Source organism: Columba livia, chromosome 7 (genome assembly GCF_036013475.1).
Source record: "Columba livia isolate bColLiv1 breed racing homer chromosome 7, bColLiv1.pat.W.v2, whole genome shotgun sequence".
In the NCBI taxonomy this organism is placed as follows: Eukaryota; Metazoa; Chordata; class Aves; order Columbiformes; family Columbidae; genus Columba; species Columba livia.
In genome coordinates this window covers 3,147,799-3,165,282 of record NC_088608.1, presented here as the reverse complement: position 1 = coordinate 3,165,282, position 17,484 = coordinate 3,147,799, and the positions used below count along the sequence as shown (strand labels likewise).

The 17,484-nt window shown below is 38.0% G+C and overlaps 1 long non-coding RNA gene across 1 annotated transcript in view; it reads right to left on the bottom strand.

Moving 5' to 3' along the window:
* The window catches only part of LOC135579969 (uncharacterized), a 69,049-nt gene that overhangs the window by 9,024 nt on the left and 42,541 nt on the right, over positions 1 to 17,484 (bottom strand). The window contains exons 2-3 of the long non-coding RNA XR_010473905.1: positions 4,764 to 4,946; positions 4,090 to 4,146 (exon numbers count right to left, since the gene is read on the bottom strand). This is a non-coding gene — a long non-coding RNA (uncharacterized LOC135579969). The remainder of the gene's footprint in view (positions 1 to 4,089; positions 4,147 to 4,763; positions 4,947 to 17,484) is intronic.

The window sequence follows — 17,484 nt, the reverse complement described above, 5'->3', positions numbered from 1 at the left end:
ATGTCTCGCCCATATTTCTTTGCCCAGCAGGGTCAGAATCTCTGTGATTCTCTCTCAGACTCTTTGTACCTCTCTGGGACACTCTCTGTGCCTTCTACATCTCAACACCAGCCCCAAACATATGACAGGTGACTGATGCTCCTCGTTTTCTGAAGCACCATAATGCATATTGGTACTGAAATAACTGATCTGGACAGACAAGCTGGTAATGGGATTCATTCAAATGGCGATCAGGCCCAGTTTATTCAAATGCCACATGGATGTGCAATAGATCAAGTATTTAAATCTGGAGTTAGAGCTTCCGTCAATCCAGGGAGATTCTCCCTTGGTCCCCATGGGCATCCCCTGGCCAGGTCACCACCAGGTCCCTCCAGATTTCCCTTCTCCCACCTGTCACAAGCGCACAGGAATGTTCACACACATCACATCATGCTCTGATAAGATGAGCAATTTTGTAATTTGTAGTACTCCATTTCTTTCCAACTGTAAGGATACAACAATAAAAAACGAGCAACCAAACAACAACCAAAAGAACAAACCCAATCCAAAACCAGCTAACCAAAGAAACTAACAGCTTTGTCCAGCTTGGCCCAGCAGGAAAAATATCTGTGATGGGGAAGAAAACGCAGACAGTTGTGTAGCACCCAGAAAACATAGAGCTGGCCCATACGGGCAGGACATGAGGCAGCACAAGCATTTACTTGCTTTAAAAAAAAAAAAGAATTTATTAGCCCAGTCTTGCCACTGTGGCCTTTGGGAGACTCAAAAATAAGCTTCTCTCCTTGTGCATCACCCTGTTCTTTCACCTGGGAGGGATGGGAGGGGCGGCCAGCCCACAGAATTCCTGCATTTTCAGAAATATTTATTCTCTGAGAATATTCCATTTTCTATGGGATGTTGAAAATAAGAAGATAATGGAAGCCAATAAACATAATGAAAATATATAGTAAGACAAATTTTGTTTTCCTGAATTTTTGAGTTGTTGCATTTTTAAATAAAATGCTCTGTCCTAATCTGCTAGATTAGCGTTTGCCTTTACACCAATATGTTCTTGTATATCTGGAGCACTTCCAGAATTTTACATATTTCCACACTGAGCCTGCCCAAAACCAAGATCACTTCTAACTTAAAGTGCTCCTAAAAATCTGAAGTGCTCTATTAATTTTAAATTGCTCTACATCATGTCTGCTTAGAATCCCAACTGCTTTTTCACGCAAAAAATATTAAACTATAAAATGCACATCTGCAACATAACAGCCACCCAGCTTTTTTTGATTTCAAACATCAACTTTCTCTCCTTTTCCTTTATCTTCGGAAGAAAACAGTGCTCTGCGAGAAAAATAATAGAACGACTCATCACGCGTTTTATTGCAAGCCTCCCTCTATTGAAAACCTTTTAGGTATGTCACGGGACTAAATATATTTTATGTCTACCAATTGGTAGCACATAGCCCAGCCCATTAACCCATTGACCTCAATAAATTATGATTTCCTAGCAAGAGCAGCATTGCTCGAAGATTGACACATCACCAAACGCGCGCTGAGGGTTCACAACACTCCCCAGGATTTTTACAAGACGGACTTATGATCTGAGACTTCTGTCTTGCAGGCAGTTCTTTGGAAAAAAACACAAAAGAAAATGTGTTTCTGAAGTCTTTGGTGTTTTTAAGGAATCTGACTTCATCCTCAGCAACTAGGGAAAAAACTGGCAGTGTTTCCAGCTGAGCCCCTGTCAGGTTATCTGCAGCAGAACAAAGACAGGGCGCGACACCAGCGCAGCCGTCCCCGGGTGGACCTTTGCCAAGGCAAAGCTTTGTTGCGGCACCACGTGCGTCCCCCGCCGCGAGGTGACACCGAGATGTCCCTCTGCTCATGTCGATGCTTCCACCGAGCGTTCGTGGCTCTCACCTGACCCTGAAAGGTCTGTGCAATCCAGTCCTGGGCACTGATTGCTGGTTATCTCCGACCACCTCCATCTCCTCTTTGATGTTTAGAAATGGATGTTGTTAAAAGGAACTTGTTGAGTAAAGACAAGAAAAACCCTCTATTTACTGGAAAGATAGGAAAAACCCTCTATTTACTCAATATAGCAGTGTACTTCAGTGACCAGCCTGATTTTTAGGAAAGTTTTTCATATCGAACACCTATCATTATCCCACTCGCATAGCAACTCAAGCACTAACAAGTGGATTCACTGTCAAAGTCATTTTACTTGTTCTACTGTATCTGAAGTACATTATATTAATCCATCAAGGGGTCACTGATCCTTTAGCGAGTGACCATAAATATACACAAATATGAAAAAAAAAACTTGCTCTGAACATCCCAAGCACTTTCAGATCCAGATATATATTTGCTGCTTTGCCATGCAGATATAAAACCCTCTGAGTGATGTGATGGAGCAGTAACCCTTCCCGGCTACGACGCTTTATCACAGGAGCAAGTTGGGAGGTGCTGATTATTTACACACAGTGTATCGCAATAAGCTGCTCTTGGGATATTTTCCAAGTAACAAATTCAAGCAAAGTTTCTTGACTTTAAATTATAGCTTGATCTCTACACACACTCTGCTCTTCAGAGCATCTCTCTATTACCGAGCAACCGTGCTCCTGCTCAGAGACGACTTCTGCTCCAGAGGGGCAGGTCACCTGTCACCCAACATTAGGTGGTACCTTCCCAGCTAACAGAGAAGTCACTCCCCTGCCTTGACCAAATTCCAGGGTTTTTTCTGATTCAGTTGCATCTCATATTTTTCCCTATCCCAATTTACACAGCCTGAAAATGAGATGATCGCAACTGTGTCTGCATGCTCCTTCACAAACATGAATCATACCTTGAAAAAGAACGCGATCCTTTTTTTGGCACCTGCTGTAATACCTTTTATCCATTTAAACCATTTCTTCTTCACAGGCATCACAAAGTAATTTGTATTATTGAATGCTAAATCCTATACTACTTGAGCATATAGACAAACCCATGGTGGAGTCTCTGCTCCTGAAGATTTGTTTGACATTCTTATTTTTCCCCATGTCTGAGCACTGCCAGGTAAAACTTCTTCCATCTTTAACCAGACATACTAATGTAAGGGTACCTAAATGTGTGTTTGCTCTACTTAAAAGACAGTTTCTAAGGCAAAGACATTTATTTTTATTTTCTCAAATGAGATTAGCGATTCATTACCCACTGGAACACAACTTCCCATCAAGGCAGAGGCAGCAGCATTATTTAAGCAATGCAACGTCTCACAAATAGTAAGCATCGGACCAGAAACAATGCAACAAATCAATAGCAACAAAACTAGAGGGTGATGTTGGCTTTCAGTCTGGGAATTACACCTGCTCCAGCTGCGGAAGAGCCAGCTGCAGCATCCATTTTAGTTATAATTTACAGCCGTGTTGCATATTTCTTCTTCCTTACCTCTGAAGGAAGTTATGGGAAAGTTGTATTTTGGGAAGGTTGTGGGAAGTTAAGCCTTTCTTTGTTAGCAGCAGCAGTGTGATGTTCCCATGCAGCCACCTTTGCTATAAAACATCCATCAGTTTTGCAATTTCTTGACTCTGCAGCTCTTTATCAAGAAGAGTTGAACTCAAATGTCCCCTCTTCCCAGCTGCACGTTATTTAAAATAAAGTGAGCATAGCTGCCATATCAAACTGTCTATCTCCATCCCATCCCCTGGGAAAGCCTCTGCAAACTTAAATGTTCTCTGTCAGAGCCCAAGAGAGGGGAAAGTTTCCTGCACCGGCCATTGGTTCAATAAAATATCTGCTGGATGCAAAACTTGTGGTTATATTGGGCTTTGTTAAGCCATTTCCTAATAAAGGGCAATGTTTGCTCAGCCTTCATAGTAACTGAGATGTAACACAAATAATATGGCAAATAATTACAATGACCTTTCGCTCACCTCAAATTTAAACAAAGGTTAAGCTGCCCTTTAGAAAAGTAAATATTTTCTGTAGTCAAATAAGTGTAGACACCTTCAGAAACCAGGATATATTACCAAACTAAACCAGCCTGGAAATGGTTACAATAGAATAATTTCCAAACAGAAGCAGCAGCCAGACATCCTGGCATCGCGGCCGGTCCCTTACCTTACACAACTCCAGGCTGATCTCCATCTGTTTTCCAAGAACTGTTGCTTGAAATTTCTGTCCAGTGACGGCAGATAGGAGGGAGAAATATTAAAAATAAGAAAGTGCATAATCTCCTTGCCCCCTTAAGTCAGGTAAACAATTTATATTCAATTTCATACAACAGAACGAATCGAAGGACCTTTAAGTAATTAAGAAACAGACACTGAGGCTTAAAAAATAAACTTAACAGAAAATCTCACGTAGTGGCCAGGAAATGGCTCATAGGTTTTATTTAGTTCTCTTAGTGGAAGGTTTAGCTGTTAGCTAGATAAGAGCCAGGTGTGTTTTACACATCTAATTTGTTTAGTCTGAGGCTAATTCAAACAGTGCTTTATAACTACAAGTCTGCAACCGACTTTTAAAATCTAAGTCCAGGCTGAATGGGTGTCATATATATTCAAGGTCTCCAAATGAGAAGGATCACCTTTGGGGAAGGAAATTCTCACATATTTCTGGTGTGCTTGGGTTTTTTGGGGGGGTGGAGGATGGTCAGACCTGGTTCTTTCAGCTGCATTAAGACCAGCAAAAAGCCAGTGTTGCCCGACACAGCGTCTCATACCAAAGGCAAAAGGAGAAACCACACTGAAGGCCACTTTGGAGGATCTAGGGCCAAATAACATCACTTTGCTGACCTGTCCAGTGAACAGATGAGAAAAGCCCAAGAACGTGTGATTATTCTCTTTCGATACGAGCAAGCCGTGAATCCCCTCAGCGTGGGGAAGCGGCGGAGCGTGCTGAGGGAGCTGGAGCTGCAGGAGCATCCTCGGGACGAGATGTGAAAACCTGTGATTCTTAACATCTTCACCTTCGGCCACCTCCGACAACAAAAAGAATTGCAAAATACTTTGTCAAAAGTCACTTTATACATGTAAAACAACGGCATAATTTATGGCAGTAACATTAATAATGCTCTAATACAGGGCAAATCACAAGAAAACAGACATAATATCCATCATTACCATTACAGTGTTGACTAACTTGACTTTCAGACTCTGATTGAGACTTCTATTGGTATAAGTAATGTTCAACTTTAACTGTACTTCCATTTTGACAAGTATTAATCATGCCCTTCTCTGTTTGATCTACTAAAAAGGAGAGTAAATGAATTTACACCCTGTTACTTATTCATGAACAAGTTGTGCCCCTGAATTTTAACGTGCTATGCCTTAAACTATTAGCTGTATATCTGCTTTATGTGATGTTCCTACATAAGCTGGCAGTCCATCAATTTAGTGTCCATACATTTCTTTGGAAGCTATATTATAATTAGAGCTTAGGTTAATACTATTCACTAACCATAAAACAGACATAAAATAATTATAACTCATTTAGTGAAATTAGAAAAAGCGCAATTATTAGACTCCCATTGTGAGGCTTTGCTGTGAGGGACAGATAATCTATCTGCAAGATGTACTTTAAGAACACCATTTTGAAAGAAATAAACTAGATAAATTACCATTTTGTTTTGGTTTAAGAAAACTTAAACCGATAAATACAAGTTCAACAAACAGAACGGACGTGTGCAAGGGAAGTGAAAGTTCTATGGCAAGAGGAGATATTAAAACATTTATATGACATATTCCTGACATGACACTCTCAGGATGCTGTGGAGCTGGATTTGTTAATACTTGCAAGGCATTAATTAGTACAGTGATGTGGACACAGAACTATAAACTATTAAACAAGAAGATTCCCAATTTGATCAGGAGGGAGCGGACTCACTGATGCCGATGTCTGTCCAGTCACCCTTCGAGTACAGGATTCCTGGGAGTTTCAATGTAGTTTTCATGTATTAGGAAACCTGGTTTGGAAATTGCCTGTTTCTTGTTCTTGAAGCTCCTGCTATGTCCAGATATTCAGTTATATAGGAAAAAAATAGTTTTTGCTGCAAACACATGTCCCCAGCTGAAATACAGCTTAGGACTGTACTGAGCTGACAATTTGCCCAATTTTTCCTTCTTTAGTTGGAAACTGGGACAGCAATCGTGCTGATAAATCAGCACCTAACAGAATGTCTCTTCCTGATGGAAGATTGTCCAGCTCCTGTTCATACAGATGCAAATCCCCCAATATCTGTTTTCCCAGACCCTAAAATGACAGAATTTTTTCCCCAAATACAGGATCTTTGCATGTCTGATTTGTGACTTTCTTTGTAGGCCTTTGGTCATATGGGTCTTTCTCTTTTGTACACTTTTAGTGACAGAAATTCACATATTTGTCAATCTATGCCATTTGTAAGGAAGTTTGACTTTGTTCACCACACGAGAGCTCCAGAAAAGCCAAATGTTTCTTCAAGAATTCCCAGGAGAGGAAAAGGAGGATCTGAAAGAACATGTTCCATGTGGTACTTGGAGCCCAACCCAAGAATGAGAGAGACCCAAGTCAGGGGGAAATCAAGGTGTAACAGACATTTCTATAGCACAGCTAAACAGAGCACAGACACACTCCTCCTGCTAACACTGAAAACCACAATGAATTAAACAACAATTGGCTTTAAAGCACCAGTAATTTATTCTAAGCAAAACCACACTGGTATTTCTCATTGCTTTTGGGGTCAGCACATTTCAGATTCATATTTTCAGTCTTCTCTCTGTTGTTGAGAGACAGAAAGTCGTCTCTACTATTGGGCTGATTTCAAAAGCTGGAGGTAAAAACATCAAATGTCACACCATATAGCAAAAAATGTATCAGTTTCTATTAAATGCTTTATTTCTCTGGAATAGTTTATCTAGAATGCTTTCAAACTTTCAAAGCATCCTGTAAGTTCCTCCCTACTTAATTTATAGAAATACTAGATACTCATCACAATTAAAACAAACCATTTCATATTAACACACAAAAAATGGCACATACAAAGGACTTTAAAAAAAAATAAGTGTGATTCCATTAAGACTTCTCTGTGTTCATGTAAAAGCTTGTTTCTTGGCTTATATTGAAATACAATTTCCGATTAAATGAACCCTAGGTTTGTTGAGAGAAATTCATCACTACCAACATTTGTAGAGGTGGCAAAGTGTTACGTTCTGCTTTCTATTTAAATAGTGTAAATGTGCTGTTGTAACTGCAGAAACAGGGGAAGGATCTGACTTCATCACTAATTTCACTCTCCAAGTGAACAGTAAATTCTGTTGAACAACACAAAAGACAAGTTCAGAGAGCTGGTACCTCTGACAGATGTGAAAGACAGGGAAGAAATGAATGACATTCTCCAGAGGATATTTTTCTGTCACTTAAGCAGTTTACATATTTCTCTATTTTCAGTGGATTTTTCTTCATCTGATCACCAGGGATCGTATGTGAGTTTAGGGTCACCAGGGCCATGTCGAGTGCCAGACAGATTCTGCTACAGGCAGATTTTTATGATGACAGCATGAAATTTTTGGAATGCACTGGTGAGTTGTGCAACTATTGTTAGTCTGTCATTAAAATGAAAATAAATAAATATATATATACAGACACACACATATATATATATGTCTTTTCTTTTACTGTAGACGAGCCCTTGATTTTTAATTTCATAAAATATAACAGGATTTCTTGGAAAAGATGAAAGAAGTTTCAAGTAAGTTTAACAATTAGCATTCCAAAATATATTGCAATTGATTTTTTTGTTTCTATCAAGAGAGTGAGAGAAGAATTTTTCTCAGCGTTAACAGACAGGGAACAATAACTGAGAAAAGGCAAAGTAAAAAAAGGCAAATGAAAAATTTGACCTTTTTATTTAATTCTTTCTTTCCTTCTGTCTTCCCTTTCCCTTTCTTTTCAGTGTTTCAATCTGTTCTCCTCATCCTTGGGGAACCTGCTTGAACCTGCATTTGTGAATTATAAGCTCTCTGTACTGTACGTAGCAGTTGTTAAGGATCAACTGATTAACCATTTTATACAAGATTTAGAGGACTCATTCCCATTTTTACAACTCCATGTGGGTTTTAAATATTGTAATGTTTTCCACCAGTATGTTTTCTGCCTCCCAGCTGTAAAAGAATACCTATTGGCTTGGGGGGTGGGAATTTATTTTTATACCATTTTTCTATAACACAATTTTTTCATAACACATTTTTTTCATGCTACTAACAGTATCTTCTGGGAAAGAATAAAAAAGTCTCAAGATGAAATACTGTTCTCTTCATTCTTCACTCAGGTTGGTGAATTACAATTTTCAAACACAAGGTATCACAGTACACACCAAACAACGTAGAAAGGGCATGTTATGGGATTCCTTAATTCACTTACTTTTCTTGGTTTAGCCAGACCCTTTACATTCTTCCTTATATTTAATATCCTGTGTATTTCTTAATGGCAGAATAAAGGGCTCACATAAAATAAGTCAAGCTCAAAAGTCTTCTTTACATGGGTACTTAAAATTGTATTGTACATATGGGTTTGTATCAAGACACTAAGGACAACAGCCATGGTCCAAATTCATTCTCTCTGCAGCTTTTAGCAATGGTTTTTCATTCTCTTGGGGTGACTGTGAACCCCTTTGCCTTCCAATAACTCAAAAAGTTGCAGAGCAGAAGTGGGCAATTCACGTAAACTAAACTATGAGTAATTATAAGACCAGTGTATTCACTTGGGGAGATCTTCTGAGCACCTTAGTCTTTGTTTTCTAATGGTTTTAAAAGAAAAGCCTTTCCTTCGGGAAGTACAGAATTATTTTCCTGTGCATTTTTGGATCTAAAATTCTATGGTGGGATCTACAGTAATGATTTTTAGATCTTCACCTCTGCTGATTTCACTGTAATTGCTGAAGTCTTTCAACCCATTGTGTTCCTACCTTTGCTTCATCTTCACAAAGCATTTATCTGTTTACAGAAACAGACGTGTATCACTACCACCACCACCAATAATGTTATAATATTATCATATTACCACAATACAGAAGTTATTACAATATGAACTATAATGATTGTAATTATACGTTTAGTTAATGTTGTTTAATAAAACATAATAATGCTTTAACAAGTATAATAACAAAAATGCTACTTAGGATCCTGAGAAGGAGCAAGAGTGCTTTTGGGCTAATGTAAAATATATTCTTAACTACTTACTTCACAATGAAATCTAAATACTATCAAAAAGTACCAATTTACCCCCCCGTGAACTAACCAGGCAGGACAAATTTAATTTGGTTTATCCTGCTTTCTCTATGAGCTAACCTAAAGTATAATAAATAATTTCACATTTGCCACAGAGCACATACGTGGGCGTTTGCTGCAGAGCCATCGATGCCCAGTTGTTGTAACTTGTGTCTAAGACCTAAATCAGGAAGGCATTTCTATGTGGCTTAACAGACCTTTCTTAATTAGTACTGGAGCATCTTCATTTCACCGTAAACAGAAGAGTGGCTAATTAAGCCACGATCAAATTCCTGATGGGATCTGGGATTCTGCAGGACACTGTCCCTCTGACTGAACATCTCTTGGAGTTACCAGCTACCAAATGAATTTACCTCTTGCTCTGATCCAGAAAAGAGAATTTCTGAAGGAAGAGACCAAAATCAGCGGCACTTGGGATGCACAAGAGCCACAATTACACGCAAACCTAAACCCCAGCAGCTCTCCTGCAATCGGGTTTTAGATTAGGAAGAACCTCGTCCCACCACGTACTCCCATCTGGTACCTGGAAACTTTTCTAGATTAAAATTCTTTGACACTGGTATTCATTAATAATTTGGCTCCTGACAAGATAAAAGCCTTGAGACAACAAATACCCAACAAGCTGCACAAAATACTTCCCAGGAAGATGATGGGAATCGTACAAGCATCAGACACGCAAGGGAAGAACTTGAATCCAAGATGTGTTACCACTTGGACTTCTATGCCTACCACTTAGAGATTTTCTTATTTTCCCCCTCTACATGAAATAACATCATTTTTTCCTAACATCGTATTTCTCCAAGTGGAATTTGGAGGTTCCTGGAGGTAAGAACCCAGAGGGCACCACAGAAGAGAGAAAGTATAATAAGTCATACAGATCTGCAAATGAACGAGAGAATCTAGATATATCAGTTCACTAATACCTGTGAATCTGAGAGAATCTGTGTTGAACACATTTCAGGCCAAGATCTCTCCATTCTTTCTCTAGAACATTCTTGCACTGCTTATCCCAGCACCCACTCACCTAAATATCCTCTTACAGAAACACACATTGCACAGAAAAATCAATGCATTCTTATTTTTTTAATGTATGAGAGTGCAAGCACCTGTTGTACCTTTAATATATATATAATAAAAGCACCAGATGCTGTTTTCTTTTCTTTTATGCATTTTTTTGCAACAAATTTCTTCTGTGTGCAACATAATTTCTATCACACTATTTTTAAGTGACAGGTTCTTCGTAATGTTTCTACCCTGCTAGGAATTGAACAACATTTAAACTTTTTGCATGTTTAATTTGCATAGGTGTTAAACAAAAAGTTAAGACAAGATTCTTAACTGAAAGAAAAACGTGAGAAGTTCAAGATCCAATCCCATGAGCTTTTCATTCGAAGCATCACCTGCTTTGCTACAAGATGTTCGGAACAGATTAGGTGGTTTTGAGCCTTCAGCTCCCTTCATGTACATAAAATGAAAAGATATTTTAAGGTGTTCATCAATTTGACAAAAGCCAACTGCTACCAGAACAGATAAAGCTGCCCTGAGCTGGGAAGTGTCCTCACAATCCAAGTCATCTGCCTGATGGCTCCATTGCTGCTTATTTGTTAAATATTTGCCACATATTTACAAAGGAGTTACATGATTATAGAGATTCTGAAATAGGAAGCACTGCCAAATTCTATAGCTATAAAAGTGAAATGAGAACCCAATTAAGGTCGGGATGTCCGTTGTCTAAATATAAGAAATACTGCACAGGATTGGGTGACACAAGTGGTGCTTCCATAGTCAAAGGTCCTGTTTCTACCAGATAAATCATCCTAGTATTTCCCCCCTTCAAAACTAATCTGTTGTGGTTTGCATAAACTGAGCTCAGTGTTATGTCTTGCAGTTACTGTACATCCAATATCAAACTTATATTAATCAGCTTATTGAACGTGGCTTAGATTGTACTTCAAATTCATTCACAATTTTCCTTGACTTTATCTGCAAGACTTGGTCCAATCCATATTATGTGTTACCTTTTGCCTGTTAACATTGATAGCATCTCTTTTTATTGGGCTCTTGATGCCCACTGATGTTTTATGCATAATGATGCTCAAGTTTAATTGAGCTGTAAGCTTCAGTTTAATTATGAGCCTTCATGATACCTTCAGCACTTTTTCTTCTCTGATTACTGTTAACTGGTTCTCTCTAAACCCTTTAAAATCCTTAATCTATTAAACCACTAGTAGACGAGTCATTTTTAGGGCAAAGTCTAATTAGACTATTGCAATTATCTTAATGCATCCTCAGTATTTAGGAAAAAAAAAAACACACACACCACAACCAACCTGAATGAAATTCACCTTGTGGAACATTCCAAACATCCACATTTAATGATTTGATTCACACTGCATGTGTCTTGTGCTTGAAATGAATTTCTATGTGGAGAAAGAGAAGTGACACTTAAGGATGTCATCTCTTTGGATAATTTTCTGTTCATTAAGTTCCCCACAGGTTTCATAGCTGCGACTTTCAGACCTGTTGTGTAATTTTGCTCCTTTCAGCTTCAGAGTCAAAGGAAGAAGAAAAACACAAACAAACAATGGCAGATATATCCAGATAAATAAATTGCATTTCTTTTAAACAATTCATTTACATCTGTCTCTAATATAATTTCTAAAAAATAAAAATCTCTTCTATTATTCAATAGATCACCAAAAGTCTGGTGGTATTTCATAGCACTGGAATGATGAAGGAAACTAAAATGATATATATTTCAATTAAAATATTAAAGGAAACTACGTCTCGACTTTACTGCTTTTGTAAAACCCAATGTACTTAAAAAAAAATGGCAATTTTGATCCAGTCTATTCTTTCAAGTATAAATTCTTTTTGTATTTCTTATACTTATAATGTTACATATTATATGCATAACCTCTTCCTACTTAATATGAATAATTAGTACACACATACAATATTTTTCCCCACAGTTTCAAGGAGGATCCTGGGTGTCACTTGACTATGATCCACTGTGAATTGCTAATGGTAAGATGTGCTACTCATATTAGGGTGCAAAAAAAAATTCTGGGATGGAGCTGTTGCATTTGCACTAAAATCCAGCGAAGAAGGGCCATGGAGCACTGGAGGTACATTTTTCCTGAGATGTCTCCAGGCCAACTGAATGCTGTTGCTTATTTATTGCAGAGTATATCCACTCAGAAGAAAAAGAAAATGTATTTCTTAAGTATACAGGCAATATTTAATAAATTTTGAATTGTCTATAAAAGTCTAACACTTAACAATAAATTTATTAAAAAAAAAAGTAGAAGAAGAAAAAGATAGGTAAATGAAGTAGAAAGCACTATCACCTAAGTCCTTTTGGAACCAAATCCTATGGACTGTTACTGAAACAGATTCCTAGTTAGTTAACATGCTTTAAAAGGGACTTGAACACAAGCCCTATGGGGAGAGGCTGAGGGAGCTGGGCTTGTTTAGTCTGGAGAAGAGGAGGCTTAGAGCTGAGCTCAGCACTCTCTAGAACTACCTGAAGGGCAGTTCTAGCCAGGTGGGGATTGGTCTCTTCTCCCAGGCATCAGCAATAGGACAAGGGGCCATGGGCTTCACCTCTGCCAGGGGAAATTGAGGCTGGCTATTAGAAAGCAATTCTTTGCAGAGAGAGTGGTCAGGCACTGGAATGGCTGCCCAGGGAGGTGCTGGACTCACCAGCCCTGAAGGTTTTTAACCTGAGATTGGCCATGGCACTTAGTGCCATGATCTAGTCAATGGACTGGAGTTGGACCAAGGGTTGGACTTGATGATCTCTGAGGTCTTTTCCAACCCAGTCCATTCTGTGATTCTGTGAAAATGCTTCCTGAAAGTTTAAGTATCAAAATAAGCCAATTACATATTATTCAAAAGCCCAAAGGAGGGATATCTGACCTTGAAATACTTTTGGTAAAACTTTTCATTTTCATCCTTTGAAAAAATTTCTAAGGCATTTTGTAAATTTTATAGCTATCAGTCTAGTAATTGAACCCTAAAATGAAAAAGTTGAAACACTAAGAGAGAGAAGGGAGCTCTGTGTTCTGTGTTGTCTGGTTTTGTTCAGTCAGAACTAAGCTCCTGAGTTTTCTGTCTTCACGTTCTCTGTGTTAATAACACACTGTGAGTTATATTGGCACATGCATTGTGAATGTGGGGAAAACAATTCTCAAAATTAGAAGGTCAAGGATCAGCATTAATGTTGACTTTTGTCTCTTAGTTTCAAAATCCCTACTTCTCACTGTATAAGCATAACCTAAAATAATATTTAAAATATTGCTTTCCTCTTCAGGATTTGTCACTTGTTCCCTAATTTATATATTTATTTTCTGCAACAGGGATCTTGATGATTTTTTTTTCCCCACCCACTTCTTCACTTGTTGGCCACATAAGTATCTGTCTTTTTGGTTAAATTCCTGAATTTGGAATCAAATTTCTCAAATATAAATGAACACACCATGTACAGGGAACATATCAATTTGAAATCAATGATTTGCCTTCTTGCATTATAAATTACTTTCTCTAAAGGCATCACTTTACATTACGCACTTCACCAAGTGCAAGACTGAGCTTGCAGTTCTTGAGATTGCTAAAATATTCTGCTATTCCTATCCAAATAGCACAATTTGCCAAAGCAATTCTGATGGAGGACAATTGTGGTCGCCTAAGGAAATGCAGTATACAAAAGTTTACAGCTTATCAGCAAGTCACATGAGAAAGGGCTGATACATTTCCTTGCATCTTTCTGCTCCAGTTTTCTTTATTCATTTAAGCTTTCTGTAATATCGACACTGTCATGCAAAGTACCGGCCAAATCTGCCTAGAGTGTATTAGTATCTTCATAAGAAAGATATTTTAAATATTTAAAATCTATATGAACCTCCTCAACTACCAATTTTGAGAGATATAATTTCTCCTTTACAAAAGAAACGCTCCTTGTTTTGCTTTATTCTTTCAAAGCAGTATATATACTGTCCATAATAAACTTATAGTGTTTGTATTGTACCACAATTTTTTGGGAGGGAGGTTTATTTTTGTTTCTTCCAGATCCACAAGCCAGAAGACTAAATCTTATTGTGGAGCCACCCAGGGTGAATTTCAGCAACACTGAAGGCAAACAACAGCGGTTGAGAAATTCTGCAAAGCAGAAGCGCTTTTCTGCCAAAAACACTCACAGCTGCCTTCTCAGAAAAATAAAATAAAATAAAATAAAGTCAAGGTGTTCCCCTGGACCTACTTTACAGATTTGTGATTATGCAAGTGTTCTGGTCTTCCTGTTTAACATATGCAGATGGAGTCAGTCTCGTTCGTGTTACACCGTGCTGGTTCCAGGCTCATCTGCAAGGGTCGGTAGCTGGAGGTGCCAGCACTCGCAGCTGCTCGCACTTTGCACGTCTCTCTCTCCGGCGAGTAAGTCCTTGTTTAGTCCTGCCTGATGCGCCCGTGCATACCAAATGCTGGGCAAAGAGGGACATCAGCAGTCTTCTTTTCTTCTACGCACTCATAACTCTTTGGGACACCAAAGAATTCACCTGACTCGCTTTGGAAGGAGCTGGGATCACTGTTAAGCATGATAAAACCTAATTAATAAGCCTCCTCCTCTGGGATGATAACATTATTGCGCTCTCGCTTAATGCTGTTCAACAAATTTTGCACTTGTACCGCTTTTTGCATTGACTGTACGCCAAAATCCAGCCCGGAGTAGCCAATGTAATCTCTGCTCTGTAGCCATTCTGGTTTTTAGTACTTAAAGCACCAGCTCAGACAACACATAAAGATGAGCTACTGTTTGTATATTACAACTTCCAGCACATAAAAAAGCAGTATGCAGGTACTGCAATGTTATCATAGCTCAAATTAACCACTTACGGGCTGCCAAATGACTCTCTTGCCTTTTTATCTGGCTCAGGTCTTACCTCGCCGTATAAGATCACTGCCATCATTATTTGATTTTATTATGAATTATTATTCCATCGTTACAGGCAGGAAAACACACATAATCTTCTGCCCCTCTCTGTTTGATACTTCCATGTCACAAACTTTGGAATGGCTTAAAAAAGCGCTTCTGAAATTTTCTGAAGATAGGTCTTGGACAGTGACGTACTGAGCTGAATTCTTCTCACTTATCCCCAGTTAAGGTTAAACTGTGCCTTGACCAGAAGGAAAATACATAATTCTGTCACTATTACAGAAAATGGCAGAAATTGCTCCAAAGTTTGGCAAATCCAGAGCAGAAACGCAATACAGTTCTCTAATAATTAGTCACAGGAACCTTTCATACAGATCTCCTTCACTCAAGGTTCTTTAAATCAATTCACAGTATTTTTCTAAGAGGTTTTACTTTAGTTCAGCAGAAGATGCACGATGTAGAAACAGCTGAGATCTACAACTTGCATCCTACAGAAAATCAGCCTGGATTTTTGCAACAGTTCTTTTGTGCTATTGCAAATATGATATTCTATGTCTAAGAAAATGTTTTATTCTTCTAACCTATATTGATCAAAAAGGAAAGTGTTTCCATCTGCAATTGACCATAGTTTCTGAAAGAGTGTTACAGGAGCTCAGTTCACAGCATCAGCATGAGGTATGGTAGACTAGGAACATAAACCTGAACGAATGAAATCTACTACCAATGGTTCATAATTTCGATGGAATATGAGTCACTGTATCTAACACCTAGAGAAAAATAAGGTCAATAATTAGTTTACTATATGTTTAGCTGGCTTGATAATTGAGTCAACACTTAGAACTTCTTTTTCTTCCAGAAAATGACTGAATTTGATGTGTTTACTCGTTACCCTTCCAACACATTAACACAGTTCTCACTTGGACAACAGCAAAACCTGAGATTCAGTTACCAAACCCAGGGATTTTCTTCTTGCTTGATTCCCTGTTTTTGAAATAAGCTCTTGTACAGACCAATAAAAAAGTCCTAATGACTTGTTGTAAAGAGCCCTAATAACACCAAAGACCAAGGCAAATTAATTAAAACCTAAGAGCTGAAAAACTGCCCTATTGCGGTGAATATTTATTGGTCAAACACAATAGCAGAGAGTGAACAGAAGAGACAGAACAGTCCCCCTACGGCAGTTCTGCATGATGCTCCACATCTGCACCCATGGTAGGAAACAAAGACGCTGGTCACACCAGCAAAGAACTGAACTTAATTCAACTTTTGCATATTTTGGTTGAGCTTGACCATTACAGTTTCTTTTTAGATCCAAGTAAAATTAAAAGGTTTATCTGCTTCAATATCAAAACCATGAATACTGGTAATTTGGGAAAAAAGCAATATATTTGTATATTTTAAGGTCAGTGGGGACTAATACTGCACCCTTTCTTACATGCTAATGGTGTGACCAAATGCATTTTATTCAAGACTAGATTTTCCTAAGCAATATACACTTCATAATTTCCCAAGAAAATATTTACTTAAAAACTCACAGGGAAAATATATTTCATGGGGAAAAGGCTGCTGAATTTAAGTAGCATGGCAAAATACCATGTTTTGACTGGCATTCTACAGTTATTAAGATGCTGTATTTTTTCATGACTTTTAATAATGTGTTTCACTTCTGGTTTATACAATAAATCTCTCAATCACTTGATGCTGAAATCACCTTCAAAATTTATTTCCTTCCATCAGGCACATGAACCAGTATTTATAGGATAAATGTTATTATTGTAGGGTTTTCCATGGAAGTTGACTGCCCACTACTGACTGATGGACTGACTTGGGAAAACAAGATCACTATGACTTATTTTAAGACAGTATATCAAGAAATTCATAGATTAAAAGATTTATAGAATGGATCCTGAAAAATGTAACTGTTAGACTAAGAAGTCCAGAACATAGGTTGTATGTATTATAAATAAACAGAATAAATACAACCAAATGTACTAAGTCTTACCAAATTAATATCTGAGTTAATGTAATCAGAGTTTTTAAAAATTCACAGAGGAAAAGACTGGAATTTCTCAGTGCCAATCTCCAAAAGATATGGAACTATATGGAACTTTGTATTATAAACATTTCAGACACCAGTTAAAAACTTATGTGTGATTTGTACAACTCTTCTGAAGTCTGATTGCTGCAGTTTACATTTAGAAAGTGTAAAAACACTCCTGATCTCTCAAGTTAAACTTCATCACCTGTTTTTAGCAGTTACAGGCTCCAACTTCAGTGGTTGAAGTTCTAAACAAGGCTCAATTTTTGATGACCATCCACACA